General features: G+C 36.1%; 1 protein-coding gene and 1 long non-coding RNA gene across 4 annotated transcripts in view; both read left to right on the top strand.

Moving 5' to 3' along the window:
• The first annotated feature begins 6,241 nt into the window (after nucleotides 1-6,241).
• Nucleotides 6,242-7,296, top strand: LOC134287461 (uncharacterized). Its single transcript, XR_009997321.1, has 2 exons — nucleotides 6,242-7,103; nucleotides 7,170-7,296. It is a non-coding gene; the product is annotated as an uncharacterized LOC134287461 (long non-coding RNA).
• A 288-nt stretch (nucleotides 7,297-7,584) lies between these two features.
• Nucleotides 7,585-16,588, top strand: part of LOC109623404 (beta-1,4-glucuronyltransferase 1) — a 416,723-nt gene continuing 407,719 nt past the window's right edge. For all 3 annotated transcript variants that reach the window (XM_062849306.1, XM_062849308.1, XM_062849307.1), the window contains exon 1: nucleotides 7,585-8,323. The gene's annotated coding sequence lies outside the window, so the exon portion shown is untranslated. The remainder of the gene's footprint in view (nucleotides 8,324-16,588) is intronic.

The raw sequence follows: 16,588 nt of genomic DNA, 5'->3' as shown, positions 1-16,588 counted from the left end.
CTCCTAACAAAGTGCGGTTGAAGATATTGTGCAGTTTAGATTAACGGGTTGAGGAAAAACGCTAGAAGAACTACAGGTATGCAACTTGAGCCTGTGTGCCTGTGCTACTGTCTGCTTTTAAGTTACCGGAGAAGTGACGTCTAGTCGAGCGTGTATGACTCACCTACACCTTGAATCGTTGCAGACGGAACAACATTGTAATTCAAATCCACTATCACACATCCACCTTCTTCTCAGGAAAAAAACATAGTGGCTCAAAACAGAAATGTTGGGTTTATTAAAGAATCAATCAAACAAATATTACCTTAGTCTCATTCGAGGTATACAATATACATTAGCCTGGTACACGGTTTATATGGGAAAATACAAAAAATGGAAAAACTCTAACTCCTGTATACTTTTTGAGTTCCACTTTGGTCCCATATCAACTGTGCAAAATTTCAGATCGATCGGAAAAACTATATTTTAGCGCCCGTCATTCTAAGTTTTTCATACGATTTACTATGGGGAAATTTTACTCCTGCAAAGAAAAATCACTAGGAGTCACCCCCAGATCCCTAAAAATAAGTCGATGGATGATTTCTGTAGATAACTTCACGAGAAATCAGACCTCTGAAGACAGCAAATCGATGCGACGTTCGTGGAAAAAGTTATTAGGCCTCACCCGATCGATAAAATAACGAGATTTTATTATTTATTGTTATTCCTTACCTGTTAAACAGCGTTTGCATGCCATTCGGTTTTCAGTCAATAACTTTTTTCACATGCCTCAGATCGCTTTGCGGTCTTCGGAGGGTTGGTTCTTCGTAAAATTTCCAACAGAAATCATACATCGATTTATTTTTAGGGGTTAAGGGGCAACCTGTGGTGATTTTTCTTTGAAAAAGTGATTTTCCCCATACTAAATCGTATGGAAATTTAAAATGGCTGGCGCTAAAATATAGTTTCTCCAATCGAGCTGAAATTTTGCACAGTTGATATGGGACCAAAATGGAACTCAAAAAGTGCACAGGAGTAAAATGTCTTTTGGTGTCCCACGCTAGTATACATACAGGGGGTGGCCAAAATGTTTGGGATAGGCAACTTTTTTTCTCCCACAAAAAAATTCAACATGCTGTAACTTTTCATAGAGTGCATAAAAAAATCTCAAATTTTGACTGTTTATCAACCTGTTATATGTGCATGATTGGTACAAAATTGGGCTCGATTGAATAATTTTTCGCGAAGTTAGAACCGTTCGGGTAAAACACTATTTTTTTAACAACTCATTTTTGAGCTATCATATCTCGGAAACCAGTGAACCGAATTGAATGAATTTTTTATCGTTTATGAACAATATATTGATACTTAATACGACGTTATAAAATGTAATATTTTCTCACGACGAATTAAGTTATACCGGGTTGAAATTTTAACCCATATAGAGGAAAATAAGTCAAATTTAAAATACCATACAAAAATTGCTAAATGTGTTCTTTCTTCAATCTAAATAGGCTCTAATATATCTGATTAGAGATAACTTGAGGACAGAAGTGGAAAATCTTTGGGAATCAACACTAAAATTTATTGACATTGACGTAAAAAAATTACCTTTTTTCGAGAAAAATCCAAAAAGTGTCAATCCATGATAACTTTTTTCAACGTTCAAAAACTATCTATGTTTTAATAGTTTGTGAAGCATCTGTATGTTGTTAGTGTACGTTCAAAATTTCATTCAATTCGGTTCACTGGTTTCCGAGATATGACAGCTCAAAAATGAGTTGTCTAAAAAATAGTGTTTCACCCGAACGGTTATAACGTTACGAAAGTTTAATCAATCGAGCACAAATTTGTACCAGTGATGCACATATAACAGGTTGATAAACAGGCAAAATTTGAGATTTTTTGATGCACTCTACGAAAAGTTATAGCATGTTGAATTTTTTTTTGTGAGAGAAAAAAGTTGCCTATCCCAAACATTTTGGCCATCCCCTGTATATACCTATTTTATTCATTCAAGAATTTGTATTGAAAATTTATCACAGACAGCTTTCAAGTGTCTTCTTTTAATACTTGAGCATTTACTCAATATACAATTCTTCAACTACAGATCTTGACAAAACTTCTTTGATAGAACATTTTAGTTCACATAACAACTGTTTTGTTGATAATTCATTATTTTACTGTCTTCGCCATTGGGCATTTGCTTTGTGACACTACCACCTACTAGCACCAACAAAAATCTTCTGATTTAAATATACTCGTAGGGTTTTGCCCAGAACAGCTGATATTTGTTTAATACTTTACCATCAGTAACTCAGGTGCCATGCGTGTAATGCAACGTTTATCTACATTGTACACCCAGCACCAACAAAAACCAGAAATCACTATGATGCAGAAAACTCTTATTTATTCAAGGTTGTGAACACTCCGATATGGTTAGAACTATTCTTATTGTTGCCAAGAGACAAAAGTGCTAGTTTGCAATCATTTGGACTCACGTAGGGCAGTCTTTAAATGTACTATCACCGATGTACAGTGGAGCGTGCTCTATTGTCATCAAGCACTTGATCGCGATCTTCTGGACGCGCTGTGGACGTTTCTTTTCATCACTGGCAGGGGACAACACTATCAACAAACACTAACATGTCTGTTCTGTTGCCATGAATTTTTAGTGAACACTGCAGTGCATTTGTCTGGATGCGCTATTGTTATTTTTTTTTTCACTGTCACCATGAGACAGAATGAGTTGACAATGCTAAATACGGTCCTACGGACACGCTGTGGACTAGAGTGTGGTCATCCAGGTACGCTGTGGACTAAGGTTGCGGTCATCCGGACACAATGTGGACTAAGGGTGCGGTCATCCGGACGCGCTGTGGACTAAGAGTGCGGTTATCCGGACGCGCTGTAGACTAAGGGTGTGGTTATCAAAGCAAGTGAACTCAGGCATTGAAACGCCACCAGTATTATTAACATTCATTATCAGAGACACTATTTTGCAGACTTCGATACATTGATTACGAAGCATCATGAAGATGAATCCACGAAACATGTTTATCTTTGAACTCTAACAAATAATGTAATTCATGGATACTATTCTACCAAACTGACGCATCCGTATCGCTGTATGCGCTTCAACACCGCCGCTTAACGGTCATTTAAGATAAGTGCCGCAATGGTTTCACTTTGAACATTTTTGCTAGGACTGGTTATCATTTTTTACCATATTTCAAGATGTTAACGAGTAATATTCAGCCTATAATGTTTTCCAATATTCAAGTTTGCTTGAAAACTTTATCAAATTTAACCTTTAACGAACCGTTAGTTACAAATGATACAAGAAGTGTTCTATTCCTATAAAAATAAACTACTCCATACCTTGACAGACACAAAAAATCCTGAATTCTGCATTTACCGCAACTATTCGCCACAATATTTGCCATCAAACAGTGACAAACAATTGCAATGTTGATCGCCTTTGTTGCTATCGAATATCACCACTAAGTTTCTATAATTTGAAAAAAGTGGCACTTCGATCGCTGCAAGATTATCGCTTGGAGAGCAATTAGAAGCTTCATGTTTTCATTTCATATCATTCGCCTTTACTTGAAGACTGTCTTTGTATGCATTATTGTAAAAATGTTCCATGTTAGTACATGTACATGTAAATGATGTATCATTTGATGTTTTTTATGTGATGTTTAACAAGTACATCACTTCATTCATCTCGATAATGCACTTATCGTTTTTTTTTTGGTCCGTGATTGCAATTTGCTTTCATCGGGAATGGTTGAAAAGTTGCGGTTATTTTTCGTTCTGAAAAGTTGTTAGTCTGGTGCGGTTGCTATGCTCTATAATTACTTCACTATTGAATTAGATCGAAACTTTAAGGTGAAGATATGACGAAGCCACAGCTTAGATTTTCAAGAGCACAAATCTGAAGAACCATACGTCGGATTGCGCTGAAAAGTTGATCGATTGGTTACCCGCTGGTGGTGACCAATCGATCAACTTTTCAGCACAATACGACATTCGGTTCTTCAGATTTGTGCTCTTGGAAATTTGAGCTGTGGCTTCGTCATATCTTCACCTTAATCTAGTTGATCTTGGATGGGCTGTTCAATTTCCATGCTGATGTTCGCAATGTTACTAATGATATTTCTTTGGATTTTTTTTTTGGTTTTGATATCGAAATAAATGGAAAAGAATTCCTGTGATTTTTTATGGCTACACATATGTGTATTGTCAGTTCACCGACGAAGACTGAATAAATAAAAGTCACACGCCTTTCATATTGTTTTCTTGTCCAGCAATGAAGGTTTCTATAGCCTCAAGATGGCCAGTCACGTATTCTATTAGAATTAGTGAGAATCAAAACGTGTTTTGGCTTTCGTTTGCTTATTTTTTTATCACAATTTCGGTATACAGAAAATCCAAAACCGAACGAAATCATACAGTTACAAAATTATTATTTTGGAACAAGAAAAAATACGAACAATAAAATAGACATAGATTTTACATAAATACTTTTATGAGCAAGAACGGACTTACCAAGTTTTTCTAAATGTTCCAGCTTGCAATGTTCTTAATCTCAATTCATTTATTGATATTTTTTAAGTTCTGAATTTACTTCCAGTTTCAATTGACAAATGACACTTCCAAGAGAAGAAAAAAAAAGCTTCTTCATCGAACACAACACTATTATTAAGTCAAATAAAACTTTTCTAGACACTATCTGTTGCTATGCAAGCCAGACGCACCACACGTTTTCCAAATTATCTTCCAAATAATAAAAAAAAAATCACTTTTTGATACACTACACGTGGCATCAGCCAAAACATACTTGGGGATACTCCCGTTTGCTCATAATTAAACTCAATTCATAAAATTGAAACAAAATCCAGCAGGATCGCCAAATGTGCAGTTTAGATTAACGGGTTGAGGGAAAACGCTAGAAGAACTACAGGTATGTAACTTGAGCCTTGTACGAGCAAACGGGAGCTCCTCGGAAGATGCTGCTGTCTGCTTTTAAGTTACCGGAGAAGTGACGTTCAGTCGGGCGTGTATGACTCAATCGGCCTACTTGATCGCCTACACCTTGAGTCGTTGCAGACGGAACAACATTGTAATTCAAATCCACTATCACACAGATATTGTGCATATTACGCAACCCATTTGGCATAATACGGAACCTCACGATGAAGGCGACTTGCTCCGCCAAAGCTCCATTCCTCAATGAGGCAGCATCATACTCACAACCTCGACATGGTGCTGACCGTCACTGATGGGGAAGGACACGCAAGGGGAATGATACTCAGCTTTAGAAGAACCAGTAACTGTTGTTCATATTTTTCCGTAGTCAAAAAGTGGCTGCGATATACTGATACTTTTTTTTCTGTACATATTAACGAGCTTTTTAGCCCTAGGCTAGTTCATCTCGGGAAAAACGAAAAAATAAATCCAATGATATTCATGGTGAATATCAATTGACATTTTTCGAAGGTAGTCCGTGACATTTACCTTAAATATTCGAAAAATAGCTATTTTTTATGACTTTCTTGTAGTACTGGTCTAGTCGCAAAAGTTGAAATGAATTTTTCAGCACTGCTTGTGATTAAAGTTACTTCTGCAAAAATTGAATGATACCTAACGGAACGATACGCAACTTAAGGCAAAACTGGAAGCATTTCCTCATTTTTTTGGTTTTTATTTTTTTTTAAATAACGAAGCAATATTTTCAAAATCGGTTTTCGTGCACATGTAGAGTATGGATCAAGGTATCTGCTGAATTTTTTTGTGGTGGAAAAAGTTTTCCATTTTTGCAGAAACCATTTTTTTGTGAAATTTTATTCAAAAATGGTTTCTGCGAAAACGAAAAACATTTTCCACCACGAAAAAAAAATCAGGAGATACCTTGATCCACACTCTACATATGCACGAAAACCGATTTTGAAAATATTGCTTGGTTATTGTATAAAAAATCAAAAACCAAAAAGTGAGGAAATGGATCCAGTTTCGCCTTAAGGCATCTGTGACGGTAATCAGAGTTGTCTCATGATAATCGAAAGAGAGAAATTGACGAGAAAGATTAAGTGAAACGAAATTTCACTTAACGACTTCAATAAGTCGTACTCAGTTATCAATCTTCGCTCAATATACTTATAAGAAAAAGTTTCAACCAGGGCTGGTATCATCAGCCCATAGCAATCACACACGATTGCACGGAAAATAAAACTTCCTCACGTTATTTTCACCACTCTCTGACGGCACTTCATGACATTTGTTGAATCCACCACCTTATTTGCTTACCACCCGTCACTATCACCACAAAACAACATGTGTGCACTGCTCTCTGCCGCTCCGCTCTCACGCACAACCAGACGGTTCTCTCTCTCCCTAACCCTTTCATTCATCGGCAGAATAGCATGGAACGCTCTCACCAATTTGTTTTGCTCACTGATCGCCCTCGCACTTACGGAAAACGCTCGCTGCTGGTGTGGTGAGTCGTGGTGCTCTGGCGGCTGGTAGAAAATTCAGTCTTTCATGACGGTCCGGTCGGTGAGGTTGTGGCAACCATTCGGTGGCACCCAGGGGGTTTTACTCGATTCCGTTCGAACCTTTCCCAACGCGACGAGGAGGAGAGAAACCATCGCAACGAAAATACAACAGCAGCAGCGTTGAAGACATTTTTGGGGCATTCCTCGGTTGCATTATTTTTGATGGGAAGCGAGGTTTTTTTTTCGTTGTGGGGAAGAGATTTACAGTTTTGACATTAGCGCATCTTGCGTCCGCATACAGAGATTTAGAAGCTGATGAACATTGTAAGTGAAGGAAATATTACGCGATAGAGAGGCGCAAGTAAAAATAATCACGAAAACTTGGCTTTCACAGTGAAAGAGTGTTTCGGGCTGTGTTGTGTGACGTTTATTTTCACTTTGATAAGGCTGGAAAGTCTGTGAATGGTGTGCCTAAATGTTTAATGTGCGTGAATGAAGATAAGAGGCTGTTCCAGCAGTGCAAGTGAACGGGTCTGCTGAAATTTTATCGCAGTCGTCACGTCTGGAATAGGCAGCGGGGTCGTCGTCATTTCAGATGATAAATAATTTCAACCAATCCAATTGGTAATTGAGGTTTTCCTCCCGGGGTTTCATCAATTATCGTAAATAACACTGTTTTTTTTGTTCAAGTGTGTCGGTACGAATATATCCAGGTCCGAATTGAATGAGTTTAATGTTGCTGATAAAATAAGCATTTTGCGAGTCATATTCACTGGAAGAATCATTCGGTGAGCTGTCAAAGACACTCGTAGAGCAGTAGACTAGGAAACAGAAACGCGGGTGGCGAATGTTAGGCGAATAGAAATACACTAGAACTCCAATGGCGCTGTAGTCACTTTTCCAATTCAATTATGTTAATAGCTTAAATTGCAATAATTGACTATTTTAATGTGTCCATCTTGTAGAGGACCTTTTGTTTTGGTAAACAAAATTTATTTGACACATCTAGTACCGCTACTGACGCTGTAAGGGCGTGGCATACTAGATGTTAGTCACACGAACAGTCGCGACATTGGACTTCTGTGGCTAGTTATTCTAATGTTAGGCGACAAAATCAACCTGACAGTGGTGAATGTGACTGAGATGCGTTGACAAAAACAAAAAAAAAAGTAGTGGGTTGTAAATGTACCTAAATGTTTTGTGTTGGTGAGCTACCACTTGGGCTCTCCCTCGACGATAGTTGCACAACGTGAGCTGGATTGGATTCTCGCTCGCACAAGGCGATAGCAGCGTTATATGCTGCGAAAGCGATTTTCGAGTGTAAACAACAAACTCTTGTTTCATGTTGTGTGTCCGTGATCGGACGTAGCGGAAAAAGGGCATCGAATCTCCCACACATAAGGCGCAGAAAGCAAGTCTACAGCACCGCGAGAGTGTTTCTTCGTCGTCTGTTCGGCGAGTAGTTCCATGTTGACGGAGCAGGCCTTGAGATATATGCTATGGTGCGGCGCAGGCGGTGGCAGTAAAAAGTGACGTTTTCGGAATTGTTTTACACGCTACACCTGCGTTGTGGGTATTGCGGAGGAGAGGAAAATTTTTGTTTACCAATCTTTTGGAAAGTGCAATTTTCCGCAATCGCAATTAACGAGAGCAACAGAAGAAGCATCGACGACGGAGTAACCAAAGCAACAACGGAAGGGTGAAGCAACGAGTGATTGTCTGTGAATGACGACGGTTTTTTTTTTGTCGAGTGGTCTTTATTTACTGATAGATAGTGTGTAGTGCAGATTGGAGGAACGAAACGCAGACATCCGGAGATTTTTTCAGGCGATTGTTCCGATTCGGTAAGTTTGAGAATCTGTAAGATGTGTTCGTTCGTGTGTGTGGTTTTCATTGAAGAGAGTTGGTTGGGAAACTAGGAAGGAATTTTCGGATTGAAGTTTGAAGGGCAAAGATGAATGTTATTGCTTTGATAAGTGGTGATGGAATTTGAGGTAGACAGTGCAATAATTATCATCAACTTTGTTTTAAATATCTCTGATTGGAGATATTCTCACAAAAGACTGAAACACAATATACTGTTTGATTTGACAATATTGAATGTTAAAGCTTCCTTCAGACTTTTTATCATTTAACGAACAGCGAAAAACAATATTTCTATTGCATCAAAATCTATACAAAGTGTGGTAATGAGGTTTGTATTATATATGTCATTTGTATGTCTAATGTCTGTGTCGCTTTGGTCGTCTATTTGTCTATGTAAATGTCTGCACAGAAACTCATAATAAACAATAATAGTGAAATGTATCCCTATGCACCAAACCAAGCACTATAAAAGTAATTGAATATCTTTCTGTACAAGAAACTGTAACATTAGCAAATGCCTCAAGGAATAGAGATGTGAATTGTGGAGGTTCTGGAGAAAGAGAACGCAGCGCGGGCGATAATGCTGCAGCATGGAACCCGAAAAAAAAACGTGAAACGATACATATTGTAGAAGAAAATCTACTGTGCTGTTCTCAAGAAATAAGGAGTTATATCAGAAGTTCAAGGCATACCACAATGGATTTGTACCGCGAGCCAAAATGTATAGAACTTAGGACGGACTCACAGGGTTACGAAATCAGCTGCTGATTTGATAGTTGAACACTAGCGAACCTGGTGGTGGAAACTATATTTTATTCTACAGCGCATATTCTATGGAAATTCAACAACTACATGACGTTGTTCAAGAACATGAACCTCATAAACGGCCAGCCTCAAACTCTGTATAATGGAGAAGAACGTGCCTCTGAAGCCGACCTGCTGATACCTGTACTCACTGAACCGTGGTGGTTTCCAGATTTGCGAAACCTTCGAAACATTCTCCGGAAGTTTCGAACTCGATATTTCAAACCCAAGTCTGAGTCCGTAAAAATCAACTTCGGGAAATAGAGAATACGTATAAAAAATTGCATGGAATCCACGTATGAGAATTGTCCATGACTAAGTCGACAGTGAAGAAGAATCTATCGCTCTTTTGGTACTTTGTGAAACGCCAATCACATTCCCAACAATGTACGGTATTGGAAATTTCTCCTTCCAAATAAAAGAAAACTACCTACAATTTTTTAAACTCTCATTATACGGAAAAAAGTTTACTTTGTTAGTTTTCCGATTTTTTTTTGTATGCTTTACGGGCAAAATAACTCTGTGTTATTGGGAAATCTTCCAGGGATTTTTTCAGATATCCTTTCAATTACAAGAAATATTCCAGACATTCTTACAGAAATTCGTCCCGGGGTTTATTCAGAAATTTGTTCCAGAATTTCTCCTAAAAAAACCTCTAAGGACTCTTTAAAAAAATATATCGAAAATTTCCTCCAGGGATTTCTTTAAATTTTTCCGAAATATCTCGAAAGATTTTTATTAGAAAATCTTGCATGGATCGTTTCAGAACTTCTCCATGTTCCGCATATTCATCAATAATACAGATCAATAATTTGGTTTAAAATATCATCCATGGATATTTTCAAAATAATCCTACATGGATTCCTGGGAGAATTCCTCCAGATTTTTTTTGTGAAATTTAGTTAAGCATTCCTACCAAGATTTCTCTCAGAATTGCTTCAAGAGTTCTTCCAGTGTTGCCTTTAAACAATCCATAGTTTTCTTTAGAATTTTCTCCAATGGTTTTTTGGAGGATTCCTTCCAAAATTGTTCAATGGATTTCTTTAGAGCATCCTCTAGGATTTCTTTTCAGAAAGTATTCCATGGATTCTTTTCTGAAGTTCTTTCAGAACATCTAGAGAATCATAAAGAAATGTCATCCATAGATTTTTCGGAAATCCGTTCGTAAATTCTTTCAGTAAATCCACGTACTCATTTAGAAATGCATTCAGCGATTTCTACAGAAAATCAAAAGGTCAGAATTCTTCCAAAGATTTCTCAAAAGAATTGTTTAGAAAATCTTCCTCAAACTTCTACAAAAATTTTCTCAATGGTGTTTTTATTCAGAAATTCTTACAGATTCATTCTTGAATTTCCCTGAAGATTCCTTCGAAAATTCTCTATGAGATTCCGCCATAAATTTGTCCAAGGACTCCTCTAAGAAGTCTTCTATGGATTCCCTCCTAAATTTCTCTATGGATTCTATCAGAAATTACTCCAGGTATTCTGTCTTTAAATCTTCCAAGGATACTTTTAGAAACTGTTTCGGTTTCTTCAGAAATTCTTCAAGGGATTCATTAAGATTTTTTTTCAGAACTTCCTTCAGATACTCCCCCAAGAGAGTCTCCATAAATGTCTATAAGAATATAAGTAGATTTTCATGGCTTCCTTTTGAAATACCACCAGGGATCTCTTTTTTTGAAAGATTCTTCAATAAATTCAATGAAAGATTATTTTGGAAAAGCGTCCATGGATATTTCCAGGAAATCCTCCATGGATTCCTGTGAGAAATCCTCCAAAAAATGTTTAAGACATTCTGTCAGGCGTGGAGCTGACCTGGTGTGATGGTTAGAACACTTGACTATCACGCCGAGGACCTGGGATCGAATCCCACTCCCGACAAACTCGCAAAATGTGAGTTCTTTCTTCGGAAGGGAAGTAAAGCGTGGGTCCCGAGATGAACTAGCCTAGGGCTAAAAATTTCGTTAATACAGATAAAAAAAAAATCTGTCAGGCATTCCTACCAAGATTTCTCTTAGAATTACTTCAAGAATTCTTTCAGTGATAAAAAAAATCATAGTTTTCTTTATGAATTGCAACATAGTTATTTTTTTTCAGAAAACCGTACGTAAATTCTTTCAGAAAATTTCAGAAAAATTCAGAATTCCTACAAAATTTTCTACAAAAATTGTTTGGAAAATCTTCCTCAGACTTCTTCAGAAATTTTTCCATAGTTCCATCCTTCCTGAAGGAAGGTCTAAATGTTCTAGACATTCTGTCAGGCATTCTCACCAAGATTTCTCTCAGAATTGCATCAAGAACTCTTCCAAAGATACCTTAAGAAAATTCATAGTTTGCTTCAGATTTTTCTCCAAAGGTTTCTAGAGATTACCTCAGAAAATCATTTTATAACTTTTCTATAAAACCGTTTTTGGATTCATTCCAAAACTATTTGATGGATTTCTTTAGAAAATCCTCTAGAGTTTATTGTAGACAGTCTTCCACGGATTCTTTTTTAAAGTTCCTTTAAAATGTTGGAAGGGGAATGGCGTTCAGTCTTTGGAGGAATAATTCTTAAACGGATTCTTAAGTTTAAGAATCCGTTTTTGAGTTATTCCTTTAAAGACTGAACTCCATTCCCCTTCCAACATAATCTCCAACAGTCGAAATTCGAAGAAAGTTCCTTTAATAGTTTTAAAGAAACCTCCAGAAATGTCTCCAAGAATCCCTCTAGAAAAATTTCCATGAATTTCTCTAGAATTTCCTCCTAGGTTTTTTTTTTAGAAATTCGTACGTAAATTCTTTCAGGAAATCATCCACGCACTCCTTCAGAAATGCATTCAGTGATTCCTTTATAAGAATTCCTCCGAAAATTTCTCCAAAAGGATTGTTTAGAAAATCTTCCTCAGACTTCTTTAGCAATTCTTCCATAGTTTTTTTTTTTTGTTCAGAAGTTCTTACAGATTCCTTTTTAAATTTCGCTAAAGATTTCGTCAGAAATTCTTCATAAGATTGCGCCATAAATTTGTCCCAGAATTCCTTCTAAGAATTGGATTCCTTCCTAAATTGCTGAATGGATTTTTTCGGAAATCACTCCAGGAATTCTGTTTTTAAGTCTTCCAAGATTTTTTTTAGAAACTGTTACGGTCTCATTAAAAATTCTTCAAGGGATTCAGAAAGATTTTTTAGTACTTTTTACGTATCTTGACATTTATAGGTAGAATTAAATGGTTTCTTCTTGAAACTCCGCCTGAGATCAAAACTTACGAAGTTCTTCAGAAATTTGTTCAAGGATTCTGTTGTAGATTCTTTCATGAATTTTTCCACGGAATTCGTCAGAAAATCTTCCAGAGATTTCTTCTTCACCACCTGCGTCTACCAGAGATTTGTTAGGTAATCGCTCTAGGGGTTCCATTGAAAATTCCCGCAGGAATGGGTCCAGGAATTTCTTCAGGGTTTCATCTAGAAAATCATGTAGGAATTGTCCCAAAGATTGTTGTATTATTACTTTCAGTAATTCAGGTAGGAATTTCTCCTGAGATTCTGGCAGTAGTTTATACAGAGAATCCTTCAGGACCTTTATCTTTAGATATTCTTCCATGGGTTTCCCCAAAAAATCTCTGTCATTTCCTCTAAGGATAATCCTATGGATTTCCCCCTGAATGCTTGAGAAATTTTAATCAGAAGTATTTACTAGGAATTTCTTCAAAAAATCCTTTAGACACATATTTCAAGAGACTTTGCTAGGGATCTTTACAGAAGCTTATCAAGGCGATTTTTCAGGTATTCCTGCAGGAATTACTTTAGAAATATGTCCAGGAATACTTCCTGAAATCATCCGATAATTTTATTAAAGCATTTCTTCAGGAGTTTCTTTAAAAATTCCCAATCAAGGTTTCTTGGAATTCCACCAAGAGTTTTCCTGGCAGGTTATTCAGGTATTAATCCTGAAAGTTCTACAGAAACTCGATTTTGGATTTCTTCAGGAATTTCCCTGGAAGTTTTTGAAATGTTCCTTTAGAGATCCATTCAAGAGTTTTTCCAGAGATTTCTGTAGGAGTTCTACTGAAGATTTCTTTAACAATTCTTACTGAAATTCCCGTGTGGATTCCTTCTGAAATTCCTTATAAAATCCTTCAGAAAGCAGAAGTATTTCCTAGAAATTTCTATAAAAAATCCTCTAGACATATATCAAGGGACTCTTCTAGGGATCTTTACAGAAGTTTATTAAGGCGTTTTTTTTAGGTATTCCTGCAGGAATTCCTTCAGAAATATGTCCACGAATTTCTCCAGGAGTACATTCAGAAAATCTTCCAAGAATTTTTATGGATTTTTTTCCAGGAATTTTCCTCAAAAGTCCTGAATAAACGTATCTAGGAATTTCACCAAAAGATTCCCTAGCATGTTTTTCAGGTATTAATCCTAGAAGTTCTACAGAAATGGCTTTTTGGATTCCTACTGGAATTTTTCTGGGATTTCTTCAGATATTCCTCTGGAGATTCATTCAAGAGTTCTTCCTGAGATTGCTACAGGGATTTTACTGGAGATTTCCAAAAAATCCGTTCGGGATTTTTACAGTAATTCCTGTTGGGATTCCTTTTGAAATTTCTGCTCAGAATAATTGTGAAATTCCTTCCAAAAATATCTCCGGAGACTTCTTTAGAATTGTAGAGATTTCTTAAGGAATCTTAGTAAAGGATTTGTTCAATAGCTTGTTCATAAAGTTTATCAGAAACTCCTCTAAAAATATCACAGAGACTCCTTAGAAATTTTTCAACAACACGGATTTGTTTTTAGAAATCGCTCCTGTGGTTCCGTCTAAAATTATCCTGAATTCCGGTACAGATTCCTTTAGGGAGTTTTTTAGGATTTCTTCCACAAAAAATACTGGAAGGGGTTTTTGAAAGAAGCTTTTAAGGAGTTTCCAATAAAATCGCTGGATTATCTGCACGAATACCTTGAAAACTCTTGGTGGTATTTCTCGAAAATTTTCTAGGGTGATTCGGGAAATACTCATCGTTTCCTAGAAAAATCATGAGAAACTTTTGGAGGGATATAATTTTCTGAAAGTGCTTCCAGGAAAGAATAACTTGAAAAAATTTCTGAAGGGATTATTATTTTTCGAAAATGTCTTCAGAAATTGCAGACAAAGATACAGGGGGTGGCCAAAATGTTTGGGATAGGCAACTTTTTTTCTCTCACAAAAAAGTTCAACATGCTATAACTTTTCATAGAGTGCATGTCAAAATCTCAAATTTTGTCTGTACAAATTTGGGCTCGATTGATTAATGTTTCGCAAAGTTAGAACCGTTCGGGTAAAACACCATTTTTCAGACAACACGCCAACATTTTTGAGCTGTCATATCTCGGAAACCAGTGAACCTAATTGAATGAAAATTTGAACGTACACTAAGAATATGTCTATGCTTCACAAACTATTAAAACATAGGTACTTTTTAAACATTGAAAAAAGTTATCATGGATTGACACTTTTTGGATTTTTCTCGAAAAAATGTATTTTTTTACATCATTGTCAATAAATTTTAGTGTTGATATCCAAAGATATTCCACTTTTGTTCTCAAGTTATCTTTAATCAGATATATTAGAGCCTATTGAGATTGAAGAAATAACACATTTAGTAATTTCTGTGTGGTATTGTAAATTTGACTTATTTTCCTCGATATGGGTAAAAATTTCAACCCGGTATAACTTAATTCGCCGTAAGAAAATATTACATTTTATAACGTTGTATTAAGTATCAATATATTGTTGATAAACGTTAAAAAATTCATTCAATTCGGTTCACTGATTTCCGAGATATGACAGTTCAAAAATTAGTTGTCTAAATAATAGTGTTTTACCCAAACGGTTCTTACTTCGCGAAAAAATTATCAATCTATCCCAAATTTGTACCAATGATGCACATATAATAGGTTGACAAACAGTCAAGATTTGAGATATTTTGATGCACGCTATAAAAAGTTACAGCATGTTGAATTTTTTTGTGGGTAAAAAAAGTTTCCTATCCCAAACATTTTGGCCATCCCCTGTACTGGTGGAGTTCCTGAAGAAATTCCTCAATAAATTTCTGAGGGGCTCCTGGAGGATTCTGAAGGAATGCTTGGGAAATTTCATAATTTCAATGGGATACCTCTGGATGAATACATAGAAAAAGTTTTTATACAATTTATAAAGGAATTGGTGTACAAAAATCTTTGAGACTACCTGTAGAAATTTCTAACGGAAATCCTGCAGAATCAAAAAAAAATCCTTGAGGTATTCTTTAGAGAACTACTGATAAAATTCTGAATATATTAATTTTTGAAGGATACTTTGGAAGAATACCAGGAAGAACTGGAGAATCCTCTGCAGATATTCTTTACTAATTTATTTATATTTTTTGAAAATTGTCAACGAATTGATTCAGAAGTTATTTTTGAAGGAATGTCTGAGTAGTATCTTTTTGGAGTTCCAGAAAAAATCGGAATTTCTAAAGGAAAATCCTAGGGATAACCCTGGAGGGATTTCTAAAAAAAAATCTCTGAAAGAATCTTCAAATCTCTGTAGAATATTTGAATTGCACGTTTTGGAGAAATCTTTCCTGAAAAATCCCTAGAAAAATTCTTAGATAGAATAATGTCTTGAGAAATTTTTCGAGCCATAGCTGTAGAAATCTTGAAGGAAAATTTCTGCTCATAGGGTGACATTAGTTATTATCGACAGTTTTGTTTTCTTTTTTTCATGGAAGGTTTTTGTCGGCAAGATTGCTTGAAACTAGGTCGTATATTTCATCTTGTTTGGGAAAGAATTGAGGCCAAGTTTGAGTTCAACAGGTTTAAAGAAACCCCTGACGAAGAGAATAAAATGGCCGAAAATACGTATGTTCCTCTATTTCTTGAGAAACTCCTTCAAACATGGTTGAAGAACTACACAGATCGAAAAAAGAGTGTATAATTTTGACATATGATGCACATGATTGAAGCGTAGGATATCACAGAAGTTTACATAACATATCATGTAAAAGTCATAAAACATCCGTTACATGTCATGTAATTCAGCATGACTCTGACATATAACACAAATTTACATGATATATAATGTAAACCGTGTTATGATGGTTACATGACTAAAATGAAGTTTACATGACGTGTAAATATCATTATTTTTATCTGTGTACATCAGAGTTTCCCATTGCTCATGTGTACATACAGGGGATACTCAAAATAACTGGGACAGGCAAAATTTTCACTTTTCAAAAAATGTTCAAATCGCTGTAACTTTTCGAAAAGGGCATCAAATATTCTCAATTTTTTACTGTAAGTTCATCAACTAGTTGTGTATCAGTGGTCCAAATTTGGGAAGGATCGGGTCATTCTACACAAAGTTATATAGGTTCTAGAAAAAGATATAATTATCCGATAGCCAATTTTGAGCTGTTATATCTTCGGATTCAATGGTC

This window comes from Aedes albopictus, chromosome 2 (genome assembly GCF_035046485.1).
Source record: "Aedes albopictus strain Foshan chromosome 2, AalbF5, whole genome shotgun sequence".
In the NCBI taxonomy this organism is placed as follows: Eukaryota; Metazoa; Arthropoda; class Insecta; order Diptera; family Culicidae; genus Aedes; species Aedes albopictus.
The sequence above is the reverse complement of the archived record's forward strand: the minus strand, read 5'-3'. Positions and strand labels throughout refer to the sequence as shown.